Source organism: Arvicola amphibius, chromosome 5, assembly GCF_903992535.2.
Source record: "Arvicola amphibius chromosome 5, mArvAmp1.2, whole genome shotgun sequence".
NCBI lineage: Eukaryota > Metazoa > Chordata > Mammalia > Rodentia > Cricetidae > Arvicola > Arvicola amphibius.
In genome coordinates, this window is record NC_052051.1 from 122,816,376 (window position 1) to 122,831,428 (window position 15,053).

A 15,053-nucleotide genomic window follows, 5' to 3' on the forward strand; every position below is an offset into this window, starting at 1 on the left:
CAGCCACAGAGACTGAAACACACTGGCATCCATCATACCGCAACATAACCCAAGCCCCAAGCTCACATTACCTTTATCCTGGACAAGAAACTCCCAGGCTTTAATTCTGAATAGCATCTTTGTTTGACGGCCTAGGCTGATGTCCAAGAAATTAATTTTAAACAACCGCCCCACTTCTTTTTTCGCTCCGAGAAGTCTTTGCTGTGTCCTGTTCCATCTGTAAGAAGCAACAGTGTTCTGGGGGAACAGGGATCATTTGCCCCATTAGAGCTCCCACCAGCCTCCTGAAAGAAGCCGCAGCTAACTTCTCAATGAGTTCCTGTCTTACTGAAGCCAATACATTAATATTATTAGGTTCTCTACTACCATGTGTGTGTCTGCTGCTTCTGGCTATGGCAACTGTACACACAGTTTTATTTTTATTTTAGTTTACTTTTATTGCAGTAGCTGGCACAACCCTGTAAATGTGACGCAACGGGTAGAGTGTGTTATCTGTTCTCCATCAAACCAATTGACTCCTGCAACACCAAGCAGACAGAGGCTGCTATTGGATCCAGTCTTTTGTGACTCCCAGTTTTAGCCTTCACCCACCTAGAATGTGTTTTTCATTCTCCACGGGGCTCTCAAATGCCTACTTTCTAACCCTTAATCTAACTTCCCGGCCTGATTTCTCCATTCAGGACTTAATGTTCAAGTAACTAGATGAGGACCCAGCGACAAGGTGTTTATCTTACACATCTCTGTATTTCCAAAGGCCAACTTCTTGTCTAAGTCATAGTAATATTAACACCACAGATCATGTCAATGATAATTTCATACACTGCTTTGCAAATGCTACTTACACAATCTACATACATTAACTCATTTCACGAAAACAATAAAATAGGCACTGTTGTTAGATTTGTTTCATAGATAGGGGAATCTGTTAGGGTAATGAAAGAAATTAATTAATGTGAAATTACTGCATGACTTATATGGACTGCTGGGAGCCCGTACCTTGTTCAAGAAGAATAAGTTTCACAGTGGAACTTGTGATGGGTAGGCTGTCTAAGAGGAAGATCCTCAGAAGTGTATGGGACTGGAATGGGTGTGGACAAGTCTGTGACCTCTCCAGGGAAACACACTGGACTAGCGCAGTACTCCAGGGTTCTCTCCTCGTCTGGAGTCTAGTTTCAAATAACTCTCTATAGTCATTCTGATCTTAAGGAGTGCCTGGAGCTACAGATGCTATATGTACCTGCCCGGATGAGCTCTAGATGGAAGTCTTCGAAGGGGTGTGTTCAGGCTGGGTCGTGGCAGCCATCTTAACCAGCTGCGGGAGCCTGCAGAATACGGCTTCTCTATGGCGCTTGTTCAACGTCTCTGAATTCACTCTCTAACCACAGAATAATCACAAAAGCAGCAGCCATTTGCTCCCTTACAACGTCCACATTTCAAGTTTCTAAAAGTTCTCTATTCTTACATCCAAATGCTCTGCTCCAAATGCCAGCCACTGCTCTCCTACCTAGAGGCTGAACTGGGGCAGCATTCACCTCCAGCTTCACAGATTGTTGGTGGACTGCAGTTAGATGTAGGACTGAGACCCTCTGCCCTTAGATGTTGGCCACGTGGGCACTTTATAGGCTCCAAGCTACTTAGTCAGCTACAGATCCACAGTGGCTCAGACATCAGGATGGAACCATATACAGCAATATGACCATAGAGGTAGAAATTCATCACCTCGACTGCATTTTATGCTGGTACTAAGTCACCCGTCCTGCCTACCCTCAAGTGGGGAAACATGTGCCAGTGAGTGGCAAGGTCAGAGGCCACATTAGAGGCTGTCAGCCAGGCTCTCAGGACTGGGAGCTTCAGCAGGTGGCTGGAACTTATGTCACTGCCTTCCCCTAGCATGCGCACATTGGTTCCTCTAGTGACTTGTTGGTAGAGGGATTCCCTCCCAGAAGAATGCTTCTTCCTCCATAAATGTCTGAACAGGAATGAGCAAATGACCCCTGTTAGGTTGGCAGTAATTATAGAAAGCAATGACAATCAATGGGTAGGAATAAGGCTAGAAAAATTGACTTCCCGCTACTTTTAAATAAGAAGGTTGGTTCTTTGCTACAACTTATCCACAAGTGACTAGATTTTCTATGACAGAAGATCATCAGCAAATAAGTTGTTTTGGAAATTTGTTTAGGAGAGCAGGCATGGTGATACACGCCTCTAATTCTAGCACTGGGGTTGTGGGGTGGAGAAGAGGCAGGGGCAGGAAAATCTATGAGTTTGAGGCCAGCCTGATCTACATAGTAAGCTCCCAGCCTACCTGGGATATGTAGTGAGCCTCTGTTGTTAAAACAACAGCAACAACAACAAAGAAAAGGAAAAGAAAACATTTGTCAGAAGACAAGAAAGAAGGAAGAGGACTGCCTCTGGAGCCCCTTGACAGAGATGCCGTCCCTTCCTGGGAGAGCGGGGCACCCAGAAAAGAGCAGTTTCTACAAGACTGTGCTCTTCAGAGGGACATATTGGAAGAGCGGTGGGGTGTTTGCAAGAGTGGGTGTGCTTTTCTTTTTTATAATACTTTATAGTTTATATAATAATATAATTTAGATAAAATCTTTCTCCTGGAGGCCACTGGACACAGAAAGCAGATGAGAAGACAGATCACAAGGAGAAACGAAATGTCAATATTGAAGTTGCTTCTAAGGGCCAAACAAAGGGGATGGAGGGATGACTCAGCTGTCAAGAGCTCTTGCTTCCTTCCAGAGGACCCAGTGTTCAATTCCCAGAACCTACATAGTGACTCACAATTGTCTGTCACTCCAGTGCCAGGGGGTTTGACATGCTCTTTTGGCCTCTGCAGACTCCAGGACAAAAATGCTGCACAAATACACATGGAGACAAATAACTTAGACACATAAAATTAAATTAGAATTAAAAGATAATTAAAAGAGCCAAATAGACACTACAGGTAGATGTTGCATGGAGCCCCTTTGTATCTGACTGCTCCTCCCATGGATCTAGGACCTGAGGCCATGGGACAGAACCAGGTGGGAGCAAGGACTTGCGCACAGTAGACTCTGAGGGTGTGAGTTTGCCATTGATCTAAAGTGAATAGAAACAAGACAGTGCCTGGATATAAATAGCTACATGGCAGGTAAGTCGGGCGTTTCAAATACTGGTTGTTGCTGCACCCACGTGCAAGCTTGTGTGAAGTACAGGGGATGCTTGACTGGCTTTGCTTCCTATAAACTGCGTCATTATGAGAAGCACCTGACTGGGAAAGGGACTACGAAGCTTTCCTGTCACAGTCCTCCTGGTGCAGGAGGACAGCAGAAACCAGAATGTGGAGGTGGACTCTGGTCTTCTTCTCAGTAGACTTTCCAAACTCCTAGTGCACAGAAAGAAAAAAAAGGCCTATTTATAGGCTGAGGTTTCACCAAAATTTATGCATCCGAACATAATATGTAACTAAGAGGGTTATAGCCAGAGCAACCCCTAAGATGAAGGGACTTGCTCAAAAAAGAAACAGTGACCACAAACAGCCAAACCCAAAATCTTGGGGAATGGTCACTGTGGCCTTTCTGTCCACAGCTGAGCTGCTGCTTGCACTAGGAGTTTCCAGAGGTTTCTAGAACATTCTATTTGCATCACTGTATTCTCTGCTGACTGGCAGAGAATCAGACTGACTGACTGGGCATCTGGAGGCTTTGTCTTGTTCCTTTGCTCTGTGTCTGTTTGTCTCCTAGCTAGGGGTCCAGTTCTTACCTATTATTTCTTGGGTGATAGAGTTAGCTAGAAGGCCCCTCAAACACTTGTTCTGCTCCCATAAATTGTTTGAATCATTGGTTGGTCCTAAGTGGGAAGCTAGAAGACACTTTGGATCCCTAACACTGCCTTATCTGGTCAATACATGTGAATTACAAATATTTTAAGTACGTATTTGAATATACACATACATATGAATGTGCTCATGCATGCATGCACGCACGCACACACACACACACACACACACACAAATAATACATATATTGCAGACTAAGTCACTGACAGAATTTTTGCAACTATGGAGAAGACACGAGGCTTCCCCTCTTCCCCATCTGGGAAGCAGTTGGGATTCCAAACAACCCTGGCTTTCTCAAGCACACTAAGCGGTGAGTGACTCTGAGTGGCATTGTAGATGGTAGCAGTGCTCTGCCCTTTGTGGCTATTTATTCATTTAGGGAACGTTGTCTCTACGTTAACTCTCTGGGAGTGCTGTAACAGGGTACCACAGGCTGGGTGGCTTAACAGCAGAAAGGTTTTCTTCTCTTAGAGTCCTGGAAGCCAGATTGGCCTCCCCCGCTGTGGCTTGCAGTTGGCTGGCTTCTCCGAGCCTCACTTGGTCTTTCTGAGGCAGTCCGTCTTAATAGGCTTGGAACACCTGTACCTGATTACAACTCATCTTATTACAGTCACTTCTCAAACTGTATCACCGGGGTAAATGATATTCTATTGCTTTTTTAAATTAAAAAATTTAATGGGATAAAGACAGCATTAACTGTGTGAACACTGTGAACATGGTGGGAGATGACAAACACTGCCCTGACAAGCTTCAGATGACTAAAGGGAGCTTCGATCGCATTTCATCTAGTTCTTCGAGCAAACCGATGGGACACACTGTAGTGAAGACACTTGAATCTCTCTGTGTGATTTGAGCTCTCCCATCTAGTTATTTTCAAAGCCGGCGTCCACCTGCATTATGTTTGGCAGCAAAGTATCTCTAACTACTAGAAAGCATCATTGCCCATCAGCCCACAGCAGCTTTGTGAGTTAATAAAGGGAACTCTTTAGAGAAAATATACAGGGCGGTGTTTAATCCCAGCACCTGGGAGGCATAGGCAGGTCGATCTCTGTGAGTTCGAGTTCAGCCTTGTCTACAGAGTGAGTTCCAGGGCAGCTAGGACTGTTACACAGAGAAACTTGTGTGTGTGTGTGCGTGTGTGTGTGTGTGTGTGAGAGAGAGAGAGAGAGAGAGAGAGAGAGAGAGAGAGAGAGAGAGGGAGAGGGAGAAGGGAGTAGGAGAGAGGGAGAGGGAGAGGGAGAGGGAGAGAGAGAGAGAGAGAGAGAGAGAGAGAGAGAGAGAGAGAGAGAGAGAGAGAGAGAATACCAGATAAGCTAGAGAGATCGGTGGTTTCAAACACTTGCTGCTTTTCCCAGCACCCACATGGTGACTCACAACGATCTATACCTCCAGTTTCAGGGGAATCTGATGCCCTCTTCTGGTTGCTGTGGCAGTGCACACATGGTGAACTTAACATACATGCAGGCACAATACTCATGCAAATAAAAATTTAAAATAAAGTTAAATTTAAAAAAAGAAAGGAAGAAAATACTTGAGCCATGGGGGAAGGGGTTAGTCCAGGCTGAGTACTGAGTGGTGTGTGAACAGAGTAGTCTATTCTTAATTCTGGTTTTATGCTCTATGGCTTTATTTACTCAATAGCCTATAGTTGCCTGAAATTTACCTATAAGCTCTTAGATCAATATTCCCTTGAGTACAATTCTCTACCCTGCTGTATGTTGATACCCTAATGTCTTCAGGAGCAAAGGTTCCCTCACACCTAAGCAGAAATGAGAAGCTATGGTCTACTCAACCACTATATCCACCAATTTCATCATAATAAGTGATTTTAATATCCTGCAGACAATAATTGGTACTGCCACATGATCATACATGGTCCTTTAGTATTGTTTGAGATTACAGGTAAGGAAAAAAATATGAAATACAGTTCTCTTAGCTGATTTTAACACTTATAAATCTCAAAGTTACTATATATGCTTTCAAAATAAAGCCTGCCTGTTTGAGACAGACTAATTCTTTAGTCTGACTAACAAATGGATCTTTTGAAAACGTCTCCCCAGGACCTCCTTTCCACAGATTGAAAAACAACATTATTTCATAAGCACCTTGAGAAAAAGTTAATGCTTTATTCGTCTTTATGTTCTCAAGACCCAATCCAGTGCCTCACACGAGGCAAGTGTTTCCTAAGAAGTAGCTGTTCGAGAGATGCTGGGTTTTAGCCGAGCTTTAATATTCACAGAGCGTTTCTTACAGTTTCCAGGACTCCGTGCTACAGACCGCATAGGCTTTGTATTAATTCGCCTCACTTCACAGCAGTGAGACACCAGCCAGGTTATTTTTAAAGCAAAGAAAGGCATATTTTGGCTCTTGTTTCTGGGGGTTCTGTAAGATCTGATGCCCTCTCCGGGTTTGGGGCTCTGGTAATGGTAGCTCATCCTAGAAAGGATGTGTGTTGACGCCTTCACATCGCAAGCCAGCGACCCCAGAGATGGGTTCTTCCAGGATGTTCTGCCTCTTCTGTCTTCAAGGCCTTTCTAGGGACCATCACCCCAAGAAGACTCCTTTACACCGGACCGTTCTCAAACCATGGCGTGTATTGATCTCAGTAATTATTAAACAACTAGGCGGTAGATGACATTATCATACAAGTTTTACAGATGGCAAGGCAGACTCAGAGATCTTCAGGAATTTGCTCAAGGTCACATTGTTGTGTATACAGCAAGATCTTATTGTTTTGTATGCTATTAAATGTAACTTCCTAGCCGAAGAGAAGTCTGTGGGTACTGATGACTGTCCATATTAATAGAACCCTACTTGAACAGCTCCATTTTTCACGAGATGGACCACAACTTTCATAGAGACATTGCTCCCCTTATTCCTAAGCAACCCACAAACCACATCAAAAACATATATCATGGTTTGCGTATACCCACTTCTAATCTGATCTGTTTTGTACAGCAAACTCTCACCTAATCTTTTCTTGTTTTGTTTGTTTTTCAAGACAGGGTTTCTTTGTGTAACCCTGGCTGTTCTAGAACTTGCTCTGTGGACCAGGCTGGCCTCGAACTCAGAGATCCGGCTGCCTCTACCTCCCAAGTGCTGAGATTAAAGGCATGAGCCACCACCGCCTCGCTTCTCACCTAATCTTTGAATGATGATATGAATAAACGAGCCAAGGAGTGAATGCCATTCCTTGAACACTTGACATAGCATCAACCATCTTTCTGGAAGGTTTACGGTTATCGTATGAGGCCCCCAGTGAAGAGAAAATGATACTGGGGTTTTATTTCCAGTGGCAAACAGATTAGAGCTCATCAGTAGTAGGATAGTATAAGACAGAGAGTGGTGGGAGGCAGAGGTCAGCCCAGCAGGGATACCCTGAGTCTTCCGAGCCCCCAGTTCTGGGGACTACCAAGCAAGGGTGCTAAGGAAGATGCAGAGAGGAGCAGGGTAAATGCCCTCCCTGTCCTAGGGAGCTTGACAGTCAGGGAGAGGGAAGTCTGGATCACAGCAGTGCCATGTCAAACGTAGCCTGAGCTACAAATCTAAACAGACAGACTTGAACCAAGATCTCAGGGAGCATAGACAGAAGCCAGATGGTTTCCAGCTGGAGGAAGCAGGAAGTGCCAACCTCAGAACCAGCTGTAGTTTGAATCAGAGATCAGCAAGAACTTTCTCCACACAGGAAACTCTACAGAGATCTCGGATAGGGGACAGGGGAGAACTGACAGCTGATTGAACACTGGCTACACTCCGACCAGCTCTGAGCTAATCTTTACTTGGTTAGAACATTACCGTAAGTTTTTGAGAAGCAACTGTTATATTCGAACGCCCGGAGGGAGGGCTCGGGCTTTGTGTTACCCACCTTCTCTTCTGTCGGATTTATCTGCCCTGCACACATTCAGACTACTTGCTATCTCTGTGGGTTTGAGGAAGAGAGCGACACAACACTAAAGCTGAGAGTGTCCTGGGGCTTACCTGAGCCCAAACTAGGGGTGGGGGTGGGGGATCAAACACCAGAGGAGATGGAAACGGGAGAGGCAATGTGGAAGAGAGCTGCTGTCAGACGCACAACACCGCACACTGCTGTTTTCACATCTCTGACTGAAATTTAGCATCTCCTTTCATCTAGCTACAGAGGAAAATCACAGCATCAACCATCATCTGTGTCTTTCTCATCACTGAGAACCAGAGAGTCTGGGGGCCAGAAATTCGGCTTGGTGGATAAGAGGACTTCCTGCGCTTGTGGACGCCCCAGGTTCAGTTCCCAGGACCCTCATCAGGTAGCTCTCGACCAACTGGAATTCCTGTTCCAGGAGATCCTATACTCTTCTCTGGTTTCCATGGACTCCTCCTTGTATGTGGTCCACAAAACTCATGCTACTACACACATACACAAAACATAATAATTAAACAGATCTTTTTTTAAAAAAAATCCTGTATTCATTGATTTAATGGGATCATGAAAGAAATCATATAACAAAATAAGTTAAAAAGAAAAAACCTTGCTGAACATAGCTTGAGACTACAAGGGATAGAGCTTTGCATATTATCTTCCCAGTTTAATAGTGTAAAATTAATTCCACAAGCAAATGGCAACCACTGACTTCTTTTATAATTACGGCAAAACTACACACTGAAGTACACAAGTGGAAGCCTAGTGGGCTTTCACAGACGTAGCCTTCCACACAGCCAGTCACATACAATCAACATGGCCAGCCACATGTAGCCATCAACACAAGGAACCATATATATACATATATATACATATATATACATATATATATATACATATATATATACATATATCCTGGAGCTAAGCCTGGTGCACACACCTACAATCTCACCTAGCACTGAGAGGCAGAAATAAGAGGATTTGGAGTTTTAGACTAACCTGGGGGCTGGAAAGATGGCTCAGTGTTTAAGAGCACTAGCTGCTCTTCCAGGGTTCGTGAGTTCAATTCCCAGCAACCACAAGGTGGCTCACAACCATCTGTAATGAGATCTGGCGCCCTCTTCTGGCGTGTGGGCATACATGGAGGCAGAATATTGTATACACAATCAATCAATCAATCAATCTTATAAACAAACAAACAAACTAGCCTGGGCTATGTAATAACACCGAGAGAGGAGGAGAGAAAAGGTAGGGGAAAGGAATTGGTAGCAGAAAGTAAAATATGGAACTGTACATCCTTACATCCTACTATCCTATTTTCTAAGGCTCCTGCTCACAGCTCAGGGGTGCCAGAACTGCTCTGAGGGATCCAGACCCTAGGTTCCAGTGAGAGAGAACAATTTCCAAGATAATTCATCTTAAAAAGGATGACATGTTGAACATCTGGACCTTCGCTACAGATGCTGTACAAACAAGTCCAAGACAATCAGTCTTCAGGTACCTACTTATTTACTAAAGGAAGTACCATCATCAAATTGTAACATTTTACTACCCGAAAGGGGGTGGAATTTGCTATTCCATTCTTACTGGCTGATGACGGGGGACGGTGCTAACCAGATCTCACGTGTTTTGATGATAAATATTTCACAACTTGTGGTAGTTTGAATAATAATGCCACTTATAAGCTCATATATTTGAATGCCTTGTCCTCAAGGAGTGGAACTACCTGAGAAGGATTAGGAAGTGTGGTCTTATTGGGGCAGATGCAGCCTTGTTGAAGGAAGTATGCTGCTGGTGGCGGGCTTTCAGGTTTCAGAAGCCCAAACCAGGACCAGTGGCTCTCTCTTCCTGCTTCCTGTGGATCTGGATGCTGTACTCTCAGTTTCTTCTCCAGCACCATGTCTGCTTCTGTGCTGCCATGCTCTCTGCCATAATGATGATGAACTAAATCTCTGAAACTGTAAGTAAGCCCAAATAAAAAGCCTTCTTTTGTAAGAGTTGCCATGGTCATGGTATCTATTCACAGGAATAGAAAACTGACTAAGACATAACTTAAACTATGCCTTATTGAAATTCCTGAAAATTATGGACATTATTTCAATTTATTTCCATAAAAATGTATTTTTTAAAATATACATTTTCCATAAGAATATTCAAAAGTAGCTGAGTGAAAGCCTTTAATCCCAGTGCTCAGGAGACAGAGGCAGGTGGATCTCTTGAGTTCCAGGCCAGCCTGGTCTACAGAGTGAATTTCAGGATAGCCAAAGTTACACAGAAAAACCTTATCTCAAAAAAAGTGTATGTTTTGAACTGGAGAGATGGCTCCGTGATTAAAAGCACTAGAGGACCCAGGTTCAATTTCCAGCACCCACATGGTAGCTCTCAACTGTTTGTAACTCCAGTGTCAGGGGATCTGATGCCCTCAGACAGACATGCATGTAGGCAAAACACCAATGCACATGCACATGAAATTAAAATAAATACATTTAAAAAATAATATTCAAAATCCTGTCATTACACAATATTGATAACAGGAACAAGGGATATAATGATATAAGTAACTTTTTCCAATAAAGTGAGATTTCTCACATCTATGTTCATCTATTTTAATAATAATACTATCTTTGATTTGTTGAACCTTGTCTTTACTCCAAGTTACAGTATGATTACTTTTAACTGTCCCAACAATCCTAAAAGTTGCATCAATGCCTCTATACTTTGTTTTGTTTACTATTAGTGGTGCATGTGCATGCACATGGCCGGTGTGCATGTCTTACAGGGTGCATGAGTCAGAACAGCTTTCAGTAGGCTTTCCTTCTGTGGTGAGCACTGAGGCTCGAATTCAGATTGTCAGATTTACATGACAGGCACTTCCCCCTCTGAGTCATATTACTGGTTCCATGGCTACTTTCTGTAAGGTGACAGAAGCGAGATGCACACAGATAGGGCTTTTCCCACATCCTCACTTATTCCGCGATGTGTTTATTACTTATAATCGTACTTATTGCAATTTAATTGTGTTTCAGTAGCCCATTTCACACACCCGGGCTGAAAGAAATGGATTCTAACTTTCCAAATGCACCTTGTGATCATTTTTTTTTAAAAATCTTATTTTAAAAAATAGCTAGAAAATGTAAAAATAATTACAGGGGCTGAATTTAACATACTTGCAGGTCAATTTTAGTGCTGAACAATCAACACACATGACAAGCACACTTGTAGGAAATAGTTAAAAAAAATTGAATCTGGGCGAGGTGGCACATGCCTTTAATCCCAGTACTTGAGAGGCAGAGGCAATATATTTCTGTGAGTTCAAGGCTAGCCTGATCTACACGGTGAGTTCCAGGACAGGCGATGCTTCAAAACAAAACAAGCAAGCAAACAAAAAACCAAAACCTAAACCAAAATACTGTCTCAAAAAAGAAAGCAAGAAGGGAAGGAGGAAAGAAACTAAGCTTGAAGATGGCCAACTGTTTCTTTGAAACCTGTTTCCTAAAGTCTCCCGGAAGGGAGGCTGTTAGGGGTGTGGGCAGGGAAAGGGGGCGAATAGGAGCTGGTAACAGCAGAGGTGAATGCGATCCAAGTACATTATGTTCGTGAATGGAAATGTTATAAAGACATTCTCCTCTTTCTATAATTACTATGTGCTGATGAAAACCATTTGTGTGGGTTGAAGATGCAGTTCAGTTGGTAGAGTGTTTTTCCCAGCATGCACAGGGCTCAGGAATCTGATTCTAGTACTGCCTAAAGCAGGCATGGTGGCACATTCCTGTAATCTCCAGGAAAGAGGAGGCAGGAGAACCCCAGAGCGCTTCCTATCAATAGGCTTGCTCTAATATTACAGTGCCCAGTCCCATACACTGTGCAAGACTTCCTTTGGAGTTAAATCATTTTCCTCTTCCTACCAAGGGCAAGCTTCAAACAGCGGAGCAGAGGTGGCCTTTGCTTCATCTGCCAGCACCTCTCTTGTCCCCTCCAGCTAGATTCCCAGGCTCCTGGGGTTAGAGGGATTTGGGGGAAGGAGCACAGAAAGTTCTCCCTCTGCTGCTGTCTTTCTGAAGGGCTTTGCACTCCCCAGCATGGCAGTTGTGAAAGCTGATTCTCCCATGGGACCGCTGAGTTCTTCAGAAGTTCCCTTGGATGTTGCTCCCTCGGCAGCGCTGCTAGAGAAACCAGTTCTCCAACAGTCCCTTTGCAAGTTGCGTTTCGATCCACCTCATTGCCTCCTTTGGTATCTGATAGCTAGTGGATCTCAGAGACTCAGCCAGAGTTTCCAGGTCATAGCCTAAAACATTTGCCACTACAGCCATTCTGGGTGTTATACACACTCTCACTTTAGTGGATGTGAGTACAGAATGGAACTTTCTTCCAGAAAATTAAGCAGTAATTATCTCTGCTTCCTGGGCCTCCCATGGATATCAAAGTCCACAGATGCTCAACTGCTATAGTGTTTGCCCATAACTTTTGCAGCTTGTAAGCCCCAAAGCCTCTCTGGATTACATAGAATACAGTAGCAATGATATATAAATAGTTGCTGGTACTGTATTGTTTTGGGAATAATTGTGAGACAAATATATGTTCATATTCCACAGAGATTTCAATATGTTTTTCAAGTATTTTCCATCTGGTTTGTTAAAAATACACATACGACATGATACCTATAGAAACAGGTGGCCAGTTATATATGATAAATGTTGCCTGGCATTTGGCACAGTGCTGAAAACTTTGTTATGATTGCTAGTTATTACTGCTCATTTAAAGTTTTATTATTATTTCAATTTGAAAATGAATTATAATACCTACTCCTCATTCACTCTTTTTTTATTAACCCATATTTTAGTGGTTCTTCAATAAATATGTGGTTTCAGTTCTGTCTGTTCCATCTGTAAAATTGAAATCGATTCTGTCTTTCTCCAGTGATAGAAGTTTTTCATGAGTTGACCTCAGTTTGCATTTTTCTATTTAAAAATGGAGAAGAAAGCATAAACATAACTTTCTAATCTATAGAAGGGTGAAATTCAAATAGAGGGATACAGTATCATTTCTAGTCAATATCATTCATGCCTTTGATAAACTTATTAGAATACCATTGGACTCACACATTTAAAAATAATAGTAATATTAACTTTTAAAACTTCCTAATTCCTTTCCCTGGCTCTCTTATCCTACCCTCAGGATTATGAGAGAGATTGCCATGGCAACTACATCACTCTGACCGTGGCTAGGACAGGAAAGGGAGTGACCTGAGACACATGTGAGGCGCTCATTTCCAATAGCACAGAAGTGCTTTTGCTTGTTTCCGTAGTTTTGTTTTTGCTTTTGAGACAGTGTTTTGCCACGTAGCATTGGGCCTGCATCCCATCGTTCATTTGTTCAATCAATTGTTTTCTTGAACTCTTTCTGTGGAGCAAACGTAGCAAACGTTCTTGCTGCTAGACATCCAGACAAGGAACAGTCAGATGAAAGGTGCAGGCCTCGGTATTGGGTCTCCAACAAGTACTGCAGAGAAAGAGAAGTGGAGGAGGATAAAGATGTGCCAGAGTCGAATGGAGGGTGCAGATTGCAACAGAACTCTGGAGAATCCTTACTGACAAAGTGACATTTGGACACAGAAGTGAAGGAAGTGGAATGGCTCTGAAGACGTGATGCAGGATTGGTAATTGTTTGTCACTTGCTTATGATAAAGAGACTTCACAGACAGTTTGGACTTCATGCACCAAATCCAAAGCTCTAGCAAAACGAAGCCACATTCTATGTAACAGCAGTTAGATGAAACAGAGAGGGACTGGTTACTTTAAATCAAGTCAGAGTCTTAATACTGGGCAAAGAAGTTCCAGTTTCCCAAGTCTTCATTACCCGTCTCACTCAATTACATCACCTGTCAACCCCTTGAAGACCCAAGTTCGCAACCTTAACTATGTGAGAGCCAAAGTCACATTTTAAGTTTTAATTACTATGCCTTAGAGATCCAGGAAACAAAAATGCCTCTGACCTGCTAGCCGCTTGCCCAAGGACAGCCACTTCCTGAAATGCTAGAGGCTGTATTTATGGGAGATAACAAGTCATGTGCCTTTCATTCTCATAAACAAGTTTGTTTGAGCCACGTGCACCAGATATGCTTGGTCACATGTGGGTGGGAGGTTCACAGGCTGGGGGTGTGTCAGAATGTATGCTTGCCCCTGATTGGACCTGGTGGGAAATGCAATGAATTATGGATTTTCCATCTCAAGCTGCTGCAAACTGTGATTCTGGGCCATTTCCCAGGAACCTGGGTATGAACCTGGCCAGAGCCCGTTCACCTGGCCAGGATTTAATTAAAGCTTGCTTCGAATTTGGCCTTAAACTGTGGTAGTGGTCTTATTCACAATCAGTGGGATTAACAACTAAAACCTGAAGAAAAGAGACCTCAAATGCCAGCACCCTCCTTTAACGCGGTGCCTAGGCTTGAGGTCCTTGTAGTGTAACACCTACTCCCCGACACTGTGGTGGGATTGCTGCCCCCATGGGCCCCAGCCTGGGTCCTGGCACTCTAGATGGATGAATGGTGTTCGCTTAGCTGTTGGAAGCCTGGAGCGACAGACACCAGTGTGTCTTACACAGTGACTGATGTTATCAGGACTGAGTTAAGAACTCTCCATCCTGGTCTGCACACATTCTACCTTTCAAACACACCAACCAAAGTACGTTGATTGATAAAGAGATTCGGAGCCAAACAAGGCATATTTTCTGTCTCAGCAGAACCTCAACACAACAAGCTATTGCAGGCATTTGAACTCCACCTACCTGCTGGCACACAGAAAGGACAGGAATTTTCCACTTTGAGTGAGAAACCACAGCGTTCACAGAAACTCCTCTGAGGAAGATCTGAGTGTGGTAGAGATCACGAGCGAAGAGCTCTCTGTCAGGTGTGGACACCGTCCCCAACCCCAGCAGTGTCAAATGTGGGCTGACATAGCAACGACCTCATGCTTTCTACCCCAGGTAGACTTTCGTCTCTGTCACTATTTGTCTAAGCCTTTGAATCCTTTAAACTCAAGCCCAATAGAAGAGGAGTTGAGATTTCCCAACCCCACTGCAACTGCATCTAGCTAGTTTGTTATAAAATAAAAATAGGCGAGAGCGTGGTGACTTGGAAGCATGGCACGCACGTTTGTGTGGACAAACTGTAGGGCGCAGTGTGGCGTGCATGTTTGTAGCACAAATTGTAAGGCACGGTGGAGGTTTCCATCCTTTGCGTTTGCACAGGGATAAGAACACCTTAAGCCGGGGGTGGGGGAGGGGAGTCCACCGAGCACAGGCAGTCTTCTTTGTATTTCACAATCAGTTAAAGGG

At 43.6% G+C, this 15,053-nt stretch overlaps 2 long non-coding RNA genes across 2 annotated transcripts; both read right to left on the reverse strand.

Annotated features, from left to right (window-relative positions):
• Nucleotides 1-5,932: 5,932 nt before the first annotated feature.
• On the reverse strand, nt 5,933-8,844 carry LOC119814364. The gene is made up of 2 exons (XR_005285397.2): nt 6,967-8,844; nt 5,933-6,795 (listed from the first exon to the last, which is right to left on the reverse strand). It is a non-coding gene; the product is annotated as an uncharacterized LOC119814364 (long non-coding RNA).
• Nucleotides 8,845-10,192: 1,348 nt separating this feature from the next.
• Nucleotides 10,193-14,729, reverse strand: LOC119814363. The gene is made up of 2 exons (XR_005285396.1): nt 14,505-14,729; nt 10,193-13,220 (listed from the first exon to the last, which is right to left on the reverse strand). It is a non-coding gene; the product is annotated as an uncharacterized LOC119814363 (long non-coding RNA).
• Nucleotides 14,730-15,053: the final 324 nt, after the last annotated feature.